General features: G+C 51.6%; 1 protein-coding gene across 6 annotated transcripts in view; it reads left to right on the top strand.

Annotated features, from left to right (window-relative positions):
• Positions 1-1,036: 1,036 nt before the first annotated feature.
• Positions 1,037-11,915, top strand: part of FAM222B (family with sequence similarity 222 member B) — a 37,498-nt gene continuing 26,619 nt past the window's right edge. For 2 of the 6 annotated variants that reach the window (XM_014602006.3, XM_006263450.4), the window contains exon 1: positions 11,091-11,176. The gene's annotated coding sequence lies outside the window, so the exon portion shown is untranslated. Of the gene's footprint in view, positions 1,136-11,090; positions 11,177-11,862; positions 11,905-11,915 lie in introns of those variants that run through there. The other 4 variants (XM_019492617.2, XM_059717542.1, XM_059717545.1 and 1 more) reach the window with 4 other exon arrangements.

The raw sequence follows: 11,915 nt of genomic DNA, 5'->3' as shown, positions 1-11,915 counted from the left end.
TCTCCGCCTCCCTCCAGAGTGCAGACGGTTCTGGTGCTCCAGCATTGTCCTAAAGGTATATCCTTATTTACAAACCTGCTGAACCAGCAACTCAGCAGTACAACAGGATCCTTATTTTGCTTGGGGTGCTTCCAACTTTGCTGGAGGCTGCAGCAGCGTGTGCTTGTGCTTGTGCACGGCGTGGTCTGGGCTAGGAATGGGCAGCCGCAGGTCAAGGGAGAGAGGGACAGCGGGGTGGGTTGGAGGAGCAGGCCTGCTGTTCTGTGAACCGCGGGCGTATGCAGGTCCCTTTTATGCTGTTCCGTGCCTCCCTGCGGGGCGCTGTAGCTGTGCTCAGGGGACGTGGGGGCCGAGTCCTGGATTACTACTTCAACGACTGTTGCACGGCGTCAGGTGCAAGAGGCCTGGAAGAACTCCCCGCCCCGCCGCGTTGCTGTATCCCAGCATTTACCGGGGTAACCGTCCCTCTCGTGCAGGCCGGGTCTTAGAGCAGCCCGGGGGTGCTTCTCCGCAAAGGAGGCAGCCCGGCTTTTGCGTCCGAGCCCCTCTGCGCCTGCGGTGAAGACTTTGCGCGTTAACCTTGAGTCATCGGCTCTTCCAGGAGCTCATCCTGAGCCCTGACTCCACAAGACCCAGGGCCGCTTCCCTCAGCCTCCTTGAGCCTCCCCTTGGCAGTTCCTTGCCAACAAGGGGCTCTTTCCTGCCAGCTTCCCTGCTGCTGCGTAGGGTCTGCTCCTTTAGCTGGGCGCTCAGTGTCAGTGGCTGTGCCCGGGGAGAGGCTGAGGTGGCCTGCTCCCCCGGCGCTGGCAGGGGAAGGGGCGGGTCACGCGTGCCCGGCGCTGCACCCTCGAGGCCGTCCCGCCACGTGCTGCAGCGCCCAGCTGGAGGCGTGGGGGCGTGGCCCGGAGCGCCACTGCGCCTGCGCCGGGGCCGCCGCTACTGCGCCTGCGCCGCCGGCGTCCTGCCCCGCCCGGCCGGCGGCGCTCAGTGCGCTTGCGCCGGCCTCCCAGGGGCGGGGCGGCGCCTGCGCACGGCGAGTCGCGCACGCGCAGAGCGGCCGGCGCAGCCAGCACGGCGGTGGCGGCCGGAGCGGGCGGAGCGGCGGCGCCATGAGGCCCGGGCAGCGGCCCCGAGAGTAAGTGCCGGCCCGCGCGCCCCTCCCCCGGCCACCGCCCGCGCCGCGCCTCGGGGGGCCACGGGGGGCTGGCCATCCGTGCACGGGGGCCCCGGGGTGCCCTGATACCTTGGGCACCCCTGCGAGGTCCTCGCGGGGTGCCCCAAATCCTCACCAGGGTGCTTGGGCGTCCTTGTAGGGGTGCCCAACATCCTCACAGGGGTGCTGCAGCATTGCAGAGCGCCTTGAGATCCTTGCGGGGTGCCCGAGATCCGTGCAGGGGTGCGAGATCCTTGCGGCTTGCCCAAAATCCTCACGAGGGTGCTGTGGGATGCTTTGGCATCCTTGCAGGGGTGCCCCAGATCCTCGCAGGGGTGCTGCAGTGCTGTGGGGTGCTACGAGATCCTCGCAGGGGTGCCCCAGATCCCCACGGGAGTGCTGTGGGGTGCTGCGGCGGGATGCCACAGTGCCGAAGGGGACACAGATCCTCGCCCCGGGGTGCTACGGTGCCGTGGGCGCGCCGAGATCCTCGCAGGGGTGTTACGGGGTGCCCGGAGGTCCTCACAAGGGTACTGTGGAGCACTGTGGTGCGTTGGGGTGCCGTGAGAGCTTTGCGTGGCGGCCCTAAGATCCTTGTGGTGGGTCACCACGGTGCCTTGGGGAGCCCTGAGATCCTTGCAAGGGTGATCTGGGGTGCTGCAGTGCCACGGGGTGGCCTGAGCTCCTTGCACGGGAGCCCAAGATCCTTGCCAGGGTGCTGTGAGATGCTGTGGTGGCACAGGGTGGCCTGAGATCCTGGCACAGGTGCTACAGGGTGCCGCGGTGCCTTGGGGTCCACAAGATCCTTGCAAGGGTGCTGCGGGCTGCTACCGTGGCACGGGGTGACCTGAGATTCTTGCAAGGGTGTTACGTGGTGCCTTGGGGTGCCCGAGATCCTCCCAAGGGTGCTCTGGGATGCTGCCACGGAGTGGCCGGAGATCCTTGCATGGGTGCTACGGTGCTTTGGGGTGCCCAAGATCCTCGCAAGGGTGCCGCAGCAAGCATGACGCACGCAGAGATCCTATACAGAAACTCCTAGCGTTCCTCTTCCTGAGCTCTTTGCAGCGGGAAGATTGCTCTCTTGTTCCCCTGTCGTCAAAAAAAGGAGTGGCCGCGAACAGCGGGTGCCGTGAGCCACCCAAAAGGTTGAGGACCACGTTTTTGGTGCGGCGTTTTCTTGCTCCCTAAGAACTTGAAGTCTCTCAGAGTCCAAGGAAGCAACAGAAGCTCTTTTGAAAAAATGCAGCATTTTAATGGAGATTCGGCTTACTAATGAACCTGGGGGATTAGGAAATAGCGTGGGTGTCCTCCAAGCAGATGAGCTTTTGCTGTCTAGCATCGGAGGGCCCGCCTGAGATGGAGACGCACGCGTGAATGCCAAGTGGCGTCTGGGATCCTGGTCCGGGCACGTGTTTCCTCAGTTCTGGGCAGCTGCGTGCAGACCTTGATCTGGTGCACCTTGAAATCCCTGCCTCGGGAGGGGCTCGGCAGGGGCGCGTTACTGGAGCAGGAGCACCGGAGGCAGCTGCTCCCGTCATCAGAAGTGGATTTATAGGTATAAAGCTTTGGCCAAGTAGGTAACACAGTGAGAGAGGCTCTGCTGAAGTAGGTTTAAAAAAACCCAAGGGGGGGAAGGGATAGCTTGCCAGCTGGTTAATTACTGAAGATTTTGGAGGAATAAATAGCCCTGAAGAGTCTAAAAACTTCTGGGTAATTGCAGCAGCAGCAACAACGAAACAGACTTGCTTTAATGGAGAAGAAACTGTTCTGAAATGGTACTTTTGGGAGAGGAAGATCCAGGCCAAAAATGATATTCAGGGTAACAGGAGGATGAGATGAGGATCCGACGTTCTTCTAAAGATGGCCTGCCTCTTTGGGAAGCCTGCGGTCTGAAGGATGTGCCGGCAGCGCTCATAATAGAAATGAAATGGCTTTCACCTGAAATGAGGAGGCTAGAGGGCTGGCCTTCTTTCAGGGAGAGGGTGACGGGTAGAGAAAGTGAGAGCTGGGGGCAGCACTGGATGAATGGACTTCCAATTTATGCGCCCGACTTGAAAGAGCGCTATGAAAAATTGGAAATATTTGAAGAGACCGCATTGAATTATACTGAAGTCCATTCAGCCTGCGACTGAGAAGAGAAGAGTGCCTATCTTTGAAACAGGAGTTGAACAAAAATAGACCCATCTGATATAATAGAAGGCATGGGAAAGAAGATTGCTGTTCTTTCACACTTCGTATGTATTTTGTTTGCGGTGGACATAGTTTTTTGAAATATTAAAGAAAAAAACCCTTCTTTTATGCAGAGATAAAAGAATATGCAGACTGCCTGAAGATTTGTACGAGAGTCTCTGCTGCTTTAATGTTGACAGGAGTGACCCTGCTTTTGATGCCGTATGCATCATGTTATGAATTGTGTTAATGGAATAACGGATGTACTTCCAGCAAAATAAACAACATTTTGCATGAGATGGTGGCTCGGGTTCCTCCTTCCCTCCCTGTTCCCAGCCGATCTCCCGTCGGGGCACGGTTTGAAGGGATCGTCTCTGTTAACAGCGGCGTTCTAAAAAGGGGCTCAGAAATGCCCACTATTAATGCCTTGCTTCAGCTGTAAAAATGTAGAGGGCTTTTTTATTTTCTGTAAATCGGCTTTGTGCTTTAAGCAAATGTGAATACAAGTTGATTTAAGTTCTCTGGTAGCTATTTTTTCCCCTGCATTTACTTCTGGTGGCTGTGGCAAGAGCCATGCTAGTTCAAGAGGTGAAATTAGATTTCTTTTTTTCAAACTGAAGTATCTGTTTTTTCCAGACATGCAGCAGCCTAATGTGAAATGTGTGCATGCCTTAGCATGTATCCTCTTCCATAATCAGAGTCATGCTTGAATGTGGGGTTTGTGCTTTTTTTATATGTTCCTTTCTGGGCCCTAGGTTTTCTCTCTTACTCTGCCTTTTCATTGTCGTCCACGTCTTCACTTCTGTCTGAACTGGCTGACTCTCTCCTTCCCAAAACCCACTAACTGGTCCACACAGCTAAGAGAGTTTGGATTTTTTATAATGTACATTTGTGGTTCCCAACCTTTATAGACTGTGGGCTGGAAGTGAACTGTAGACCAGAAGTGACCCGCGTACTGCGGACCGGCAGCCAACCCTTTTTTATATTTAGTATAGAAGAGGGTTGGCAGCTGGTCCACAGTACGCCGGTCACTTCCGGACTTCTGGTCCAGCAGCCAACCCTTCGTGGCCTGAGGGTTGGAAGCCTCCAATGTGCACGGTCATCTTTTTAATTTATGCACCAGCTTGAATAGTGAGAGAGGGGGGATTAATTTGACAAAATGCAGCGATTTCCTTAAAAGTCTGTCTAACGTTTCCTCCAAGTTGTAGTAACTCCTGGGACCACCCAGCCTTTACAGAGCATAAAAACCGCCGCTGAGAACATGGCCCATTGTCTAGTTTGGTAGGAAGTAGTGAGTAAGTGATTGAGGCTCGTAGATAAGCGGCTTAAAGCGCATATTTCTGGCACAACGGAGCAGCATCCATTTTCACACTGCTGTAAGGATGAATTGTGATACGCGTCCCCTCATCGAGTCCGACACAAGCAAGGCCTCTTCACCTCGGTGGGAGTGCTCGTGATGAAAGGCGCTACCTTGGATGTTTGAGGGCTCACAGTTTCACCCGTGGTGGTTGCTGCAATCTTGTTATGGCTTTTAACTTCAAAGCATTTTAAGACTGTGTTAAACTTCACCCCTGCAAATGGAGGAGACACTACCAGTTTGCATTTTGTATGAAGCTTGCCATATGATTTCATCCCTCCCCCCTGCCATGTTTACATTTCTTTCCATGTCAAAGTTTAATTCTAGCAATCCATGTGTGGGAGCATTTCATAACCCCCTTCCCCTCTCCGGAGCGTCTTGGTATTTTAACTCACTAGGGAGGCGAAGACTTGTGGCACTTGATTGGCACAAGGCACTGTTACGATCCAGAAACCCTGCATTAAGCACTGTGAAGGCATATTCTCATTGGGCCATGTTTTCATTGGACATCACACTTCTTAAATATTCCATTGATTATTTCAGTGACTTGTAACTTGGCTTCGCTCCTTGTCTGGCACGAGGCGAATCTGGATGTAACAAAGACTGGTGTGTTCTTCAGTCACAGATCAGGCCGTGTGGATGCTTACTCTTCCTGCTACTTGCCTCGTCAAAACTTTGTTAGACCTGATTTTGTGCAGTGCTCCGGGAAACGTGCAGCTTTTAAAACCCGCTGAGGTCTGTAGGCGACTCAGTATTTGTTGCCACCACGTCTACGCTCCGTTTAGTGGGTTGTGTTTTTCTGTTTGCTGTTTTGCACCATCCTGTTTGTTCTTTGTTTGGCAAGATGTCATCACAAATATGTGGCTGTGCACAGGGATCCAAACCGGCGATGTCCGTCTCCTCCTTACGGGGAGTGGGGATTGGAGACTCGTCGCGTGGCGTTCCAGCTTGCACCTCTGTTTGATGCAGGTTGAGACGTGGACTATCTTGTGTAGCGTTTGGCGGGCTCTGCTGCATTTCTGAAATGGGGTTGCGTGCATGTGCTGTCCACGTAACTGAACTGATCTAACCACCAAGACAGACGCGCAGATGAACTTGTCCAAGAAAGATTTATTGCAAAACTGTTCGTGGTAAATGCAACACTGGGAATTTTAATCTTCGACCAACTCCTACCTAAAAATGATTATATGCGTCACTCAAATCCATAACAGAACCCTATATTGTATCTAGCATCTCCAGTGACATACACCTCCAGCGCGGTTCAGCTTGCAGTCGAGGAGAAATTACGGGAAGTATATCTATTCTTTAATTTCTCACAATGTCTAGCATAGTCATGTGACAAAAAGGTTAATCACAAAAGTGAAGTTATTTTTAGGTTTGTTTTTTTTGTTTAAATCAGTAAGTCAAAAATGATCTGCCAAGTGATATGCTGCTGACGTATTCGGTGCAGACAGCCCAATTAGGATGCTGTATATTGTTTCCAGTGGGGTTCTGATTGTTTCTAAAATGGGAACCATGTGAGAGCAAGTGGAAATAGGTGAAGTGACGTGCTTTGCTATTCATAGCGAGTCTAGTATTGAGTTGTCTTTTCTTGAATGTGACTTCTCGCGATTTGTACTGAGAACAGGTAAAATATTTTAGTGTTCTCCTTTCTCTTTGCTCCACAGCTGAGATGATCACCAAGTTCAGCTCCCCCCAGATAATCTTTCTTTTGTGTGATGGCCATGGGGCTCCTGGCAGAGCAAAATGACCAACCTCTAGAGGTACCATAAAAGCAAGGAATGAAAATGAGGTATTATTCCCTTGTTTTCTTCAGTGAGCGTATTGCTCATTTTAGTAGTCAGCACGGTGAGGTTTTTTGCTTTCTCTGCTCCCCTTCTACAAAAACACCCTGCCATCCCTATTCTTGCTTTCATACTGTCAAGATTTTGTGCGTGTTGTATTCTGCTGTGAATACTGTTGTCCCCACCCCTGCTGCTCCTCTTCATCTCTCCTGTCTCTAAATACATAGCACGCAGCGTTTACCTACCTAGAGAAGCACCATCTTAATTTTAAGGTCAGACTCCACTTACACTAGTAGTCTTCTTTTCAAAGAAATAATGTGCAACATAAAGCTCATTGTCTGAGCATTAAAAAATGACACACACTCCACAGTCTTCGGGGAAGGTGTCTTCCATGGCTCCTTTGCCAGTATGGCATGGTACAACGTACGTCCTTCCCCCCTGGAAAGGACAGTCCTTCGTGATAACCCATCTGTCCAGCAAGGTCCGTGGCCTTCACGCGTCCATCGCTTCTGTTGCTGGTTTCCTTAGGCTGTTTGGTCTTCTCAGTTGCAGAAATCCTGATGGCCCTTTTCTCTGTGTGCGTCTGCAGTCATCGGAAACCGCGTTCACCTCGCTCCACTTACTGGCTCAAAGCCTGCAACATCTGAGAATCGAGTGTTGGCTTTATATCGGTTATAATTGGCTTTCGTTTTTATGACGAGATTTACTTCCATTTTATTTTCTCGGTTCTGCCAGTTAATGGGACTGCACGGAAACAAAGTCCAGTGCTTTTATGATGGCTGCAGGAGTTTAATGGGCAAGGAGAAAGATTTGGTTTCAGGGCTGGAGGGAGACTGGGTGCTCGTTGAAGTTTGCCAGATTCGCGATTCACAAGTTTACTCGCCTCGTCTTTCTCTCCAGCCATTGGGAGCCTTTCTTGCAGGGTGCCAGCTCTCGCTTCTCTGCTGTGCCGTCCAGCTGCCCGGGAAGTGGTGCCCACTTACTAGAGCTCTTAATTCAGAGGTTCTTGAGCTCACAAGTGCCCACGGCTAAAGTGCGCTCTTCAGCGTCTGGAAAGGCCAGGGCAGGCTCGTGAAAGTGGCTCTCACCAGCCTCAGAAATTGTTTTTGCTCACGCCACTGTGTGACTTATTTCACATTTGGGCAGGCTTCAAGTATGCGGGTTTAGAAACAGCTTGTTTTGGAAGAAGTCACTTTTCAGACATTTACCAGATGAACTGTTCTAACGTAATCCCTACTCCGTTCTGCTGCGCTCTGCGGCTTCGGCATGGAGATCCTGCAGGATTTCGTTTAGTCCTTATCTGATTTCGCACAGTATTGCTTAGGAATTCGATTTCCCCCCACTCCGTGCTAGACAAGCACTTGGGAAACCTTTTGTCTGTGCTCTGATTGTCCTTTGTTTCTGCTTGTTTGCTGGGATGACTTTTTTTTTGAGAACTGAGAATAGTTATAGCATCTGTTTTTTACATTGAAAACAATCCAGGTGTTTTCTGGTGACGCAGTTTGAATCGGTGTGATTAAACCTCAGTAGGGCTTGTTACTTTAATGGTCTGGAAATTGAAGAGAATAAAACCTACTTTAAAAATTGGGGTGATTAGTAAATTATATATTTTTGTGGGTGTTCCCATATACATGGCGTCATTTTTCAGTATATCGTCCCACGTACAGATTAATAGTAAATGCACTTGCAAGCCCAAACCAAAAATCGTAGGGAGTTGGAAGTCGCTGTGTGCCGTGTAGTATGCAATCTAAATGACAACCAGTTGAACAGATTCAAAGCACCGGAGGAACAAATTAAGATTCTGCCTGCTACCATCTAGTGCAAGAGACAGAAATTGCAGCCGATTATCAAAATCCCAATCATTCTTTTAGCACTTTCCAATTTGGCAAGGCTCTCTCCACGAGTGGGCTTTTCTTTATTCCTTGATGTTGAGGAATTGGATAATTTTCCAGGATTGATGAAGACTATGGCTTTGAGTGCCTGCATCCTCATAGTTTTTATGACATTTATAAAATGCCTGTGCACTATGTTTAAGAAAAATTGCCTTTCGTCGTGTAGGGTTTATACTCTGCTCAAATGTGTTCTGCTCTATTTACTTGTCATTCCATGCTAGGATTTGAACCACTTGATTTATGAATAACTCATTGCTGTTGAAATAAAATTAAAGTGGCTGTTGCAGTTATTTAAGAGGCAATTAAATTTGATTTCATTCTTATGTAGTGTCTGCTATGAAAATGCATAAAACTTGGTGTCTGCTGATGGAAGCCAGATTTCTGAAATGTTTAGCGTTTAATTTTCTTGATAATCCATAATCTACACTCCTGGGACTTCCGAGTAGGTGTTCAATTAAAATCTCGTAGCAATGAGTTAGATACTGGAAGTGCAGTAAGAAAATATGGCAGCTGTTCTGTGTTCAATGGTCTTGGGCCCACTTTTAAACATGACGGCTTGTTTAGAGAGAGGTAATAAGCCAGAACGAAAGTAGTTTCTGCCTGGGTCTTTCAGGAAGTACTGTGGATCTGACTTCTCTTGGAAAGCCAGCAAAGATGGATAAATAGGTTGTGACGTTGAGCCTGGGCCTGCAGATCCCTACAGGAATAAATGATTTGCGCAGGAAAATGCCAGCTCTCCCATCTGAGAATGAATAGACCCGTGCCATGATATTGCAGAGCTGTGGTCCCACAGGGGCAAGCACAGCCCAAAATGCGAATGATATCAGAAAGTGCTGCATGTGAGCCCCACAATCTTTGTCTTTTGTTAGTACTAAGCCCAGTAAATGATGAGTAGGCAGTAGTTTCAGTGCATGTGCCAATTAAAATATTACTTTTGACTGCCACGTTTCTTATCACAGGAAGAAAGGAGAAATTTCCGTGAATTATGTGTGCGCTGGGTGCGTGTCCTGATTTTTGTTGCTGGCAAGTGGAGGGTTTGAGAATATTTTGTTGTTGAAAAGCAAATTAGTTTTCCTGGTTTGTATTTTTTTAAATAACTGAGTCAAGTATGAGCGTTCCACATTTTTATTTCAACTCACTGGACAAGTTTACACATGCAAGCATTCGGAGTTGCAGTGTCTCTCGGGAACACCTGGATGGTGGAGAAAATGATTTGTTCCATCTCCAAAGGCATAGTGAGAATCCCTTTAACTAGTTTATGCACATGGCACTGAACATAAGATGATGAAGAGCTCGAAAGGCAGCGCATCCAGTATTTCCAACTCGTGGGCATGATCGTGCATCGAGAAGTTTAGCGTTGGTTAAACCTCTCCGTTAGGACATACTGCAAAGGAAGTATTGCATACATTTGTCCTTCAGCCCCCTGCACATTTATCGGAACCAAAATGAAGCAGGAGAAGCTTCCCAGGATAACTCATTTCTGGTCGAGTGATTGATTTTCAGTCTCCCAGTCCTGTGCCTGTCTCTCACTGACTCACTGTGCAACGTGGGGCGGATGACTTGGCATCTGACACAGGCTTCTCCCCCTTCGGCACAGCCAGCAGCAAAGAAAGGAGCAGGCCCCGACTCCACGCCTGCGTTTTGCAGTCCGGGGGGTTGACGGGCTCAGCTCCTCCTGCCTTCGCCACTCATCATTGCGGGCCTCCGCTTCCCCAGCTATCCCGCACGATACCCCTTCGGAGTGTGAAGGATTATTTCATTAATGCTCCAAGGCTTCAGAGGGAGGATGCTTGTTGAAATGCAGAGCTTGATTTGAGCCCTCCACATTTTGGAGGAGGATTAGTGCTGGCACCAGCTTTTTATGGGTGACTTTTATACATCCATTGTGCTACCAGGGGAGGCTTTAACAGCCGGGTCTGATGAACGCTCCAATAATTACCCCCTTCCCCCCCCCCACAAAAAACCACCCCGTTAACAAAATGACAACGTCAAAGCATCTCCAGCGTATTTTTAGAAATATGTATCGCCGTTTCGGTATGTGCGCACAGTGGAAGAGGCAGTGGCCTCCGTGGGGGGTTGCCATTTTAATACTTCCCAGCAGGGCGCCTATTTTGATGATGCAGATTAGGACTGGAAGAGGAGGCTTAGCCAGAAAGTATAGGGAAAGTATCAGGGACCAGGAACATTAAAGAGGGTTGTTAGGCAACGAGCGTGTGTGTGTCTGTGTGTGCCTGCGTCTAGCCTGCTTTTATTTAGCAGGGAAGTTAAGAAAACCCTAGCTCGCTCTTTGAAGCCTGACTCCAAGCCCCCGTTAGCCTGTCTCGAAGGGCAGAGCCCCCTTTCCTGGCTTTCGGGATGCTTGTCCTGTGCTCGCTCTTCTCCTCCCAGTCTGCCCTGGAAGCCTGCCCAGGTGCCCGGCGCTGCTCTGCAGGTGGAAGTGCAGCCGCCCTGGTGCCTGGTGCTGCCCTTGCAGCTCGGCCTGCCCTCCCTACCCACGTCGGAGCCCACCTGCCAGGCAGCCCCGGAGCAGCAGGGAGGTGGGGGGTGCCCAGGCAGGGCAGGTGCCCCAGCCTCCCCGGGCGGCTCGGGCAGCTAACAAAGGGCTGGCGGCCACCAATCGCCGGCTGCCCGGTCGCCCCTCCCGCCGCCCGGCTCGCCGGGGCCGGGGCTGCCATTGGCGGCGGGCGGCCGTCCGTCAGCCCCGGGGAGGGGCCGGTTTCCGGGAGCCGAGCTGAGCCGAGCCGGGAGGATGCCTGCAGCGGCCCCGGCCCCGGCCCCAAGCATGGGGGCTGCGTGCACCGCCTCTGCCAGCCAACACCCGGTAAGCCTCGCCGGCACCTGGGGCCTGGCCGCATCCTGCGGGGCCAGGGCATGCCCTTCCCACCGGGGCCAAGCACCCGGCCTGCAGCCGTGCCCTGCCCGGCCCCCATTCCACTGGAGGCAGGAGGGGGGCTGCTCCCCAGTTCCCCGGTGTCACCCCGCGGGCTCCCCCAGCCCGCAGCCGCGCTCTAGGGTAAGCGAGCTGCGCTCCCCAGCTCTTCCCAGCCCAGCGGATGTTTGCGCTCTCTCCCCCGGCTCTGGGCTGGCCCCGGCAGGAATTGTTGCAGCCTCACTGCTTCTTTCGTCCTCCCAGCCAGGAAGTCACAAAACTGCCTTTCCTCCGAGGGGCCAGCCTTTAGGAAGCCTAAAGCACAAAAGAGCAAGCCAGCCCCCAGCGCAGGTCTGCTGTGCCGTGCCCTGGCCTTTATTGCAAGCCTGGTGCATAATGAGGAGGCGGCAGGACGGCACAGGTCGGAGAGACTTGGAGGATTGTGCAGGAACCGCGCCGCTCACTTGCTCACAAAGGTGAAGTGGTGGCCCCTGCGCCTTTCACCGCTGGGAAGACCCCCCCCCCTCCTCTTCTGCAGTTGTATTACACGGCATTAATTTTTTATTGTCAGTTTAATTTTTCGGGCTTAAATATTTAATAGTAATGGCATGCTGTATGTCACCGTGATTTCCCCACAGAGCTGCATGCTAAGGAAGGAGCATTCAGATGCGTGGTCGTAGGTATGTCCATC

Source organism: Alligator mississippiensis, chromosome 14 (assembly GCF_030867095.1).
Source record: "Alligator mississippiensis isolate rAllMis1 chromosome 14, rAllMis1, whole genome shotgun sequence".
NCBI classification, from domain to species: domain Eukaryota; kingdom Metazoa; phylum Chordata; order Crocodylia; family Alligatoridae; genus Alligator; species Alligator mississippiensis.
This window is presented reverse-complemented; position numbering and strand designations above follow the sequence as displayed.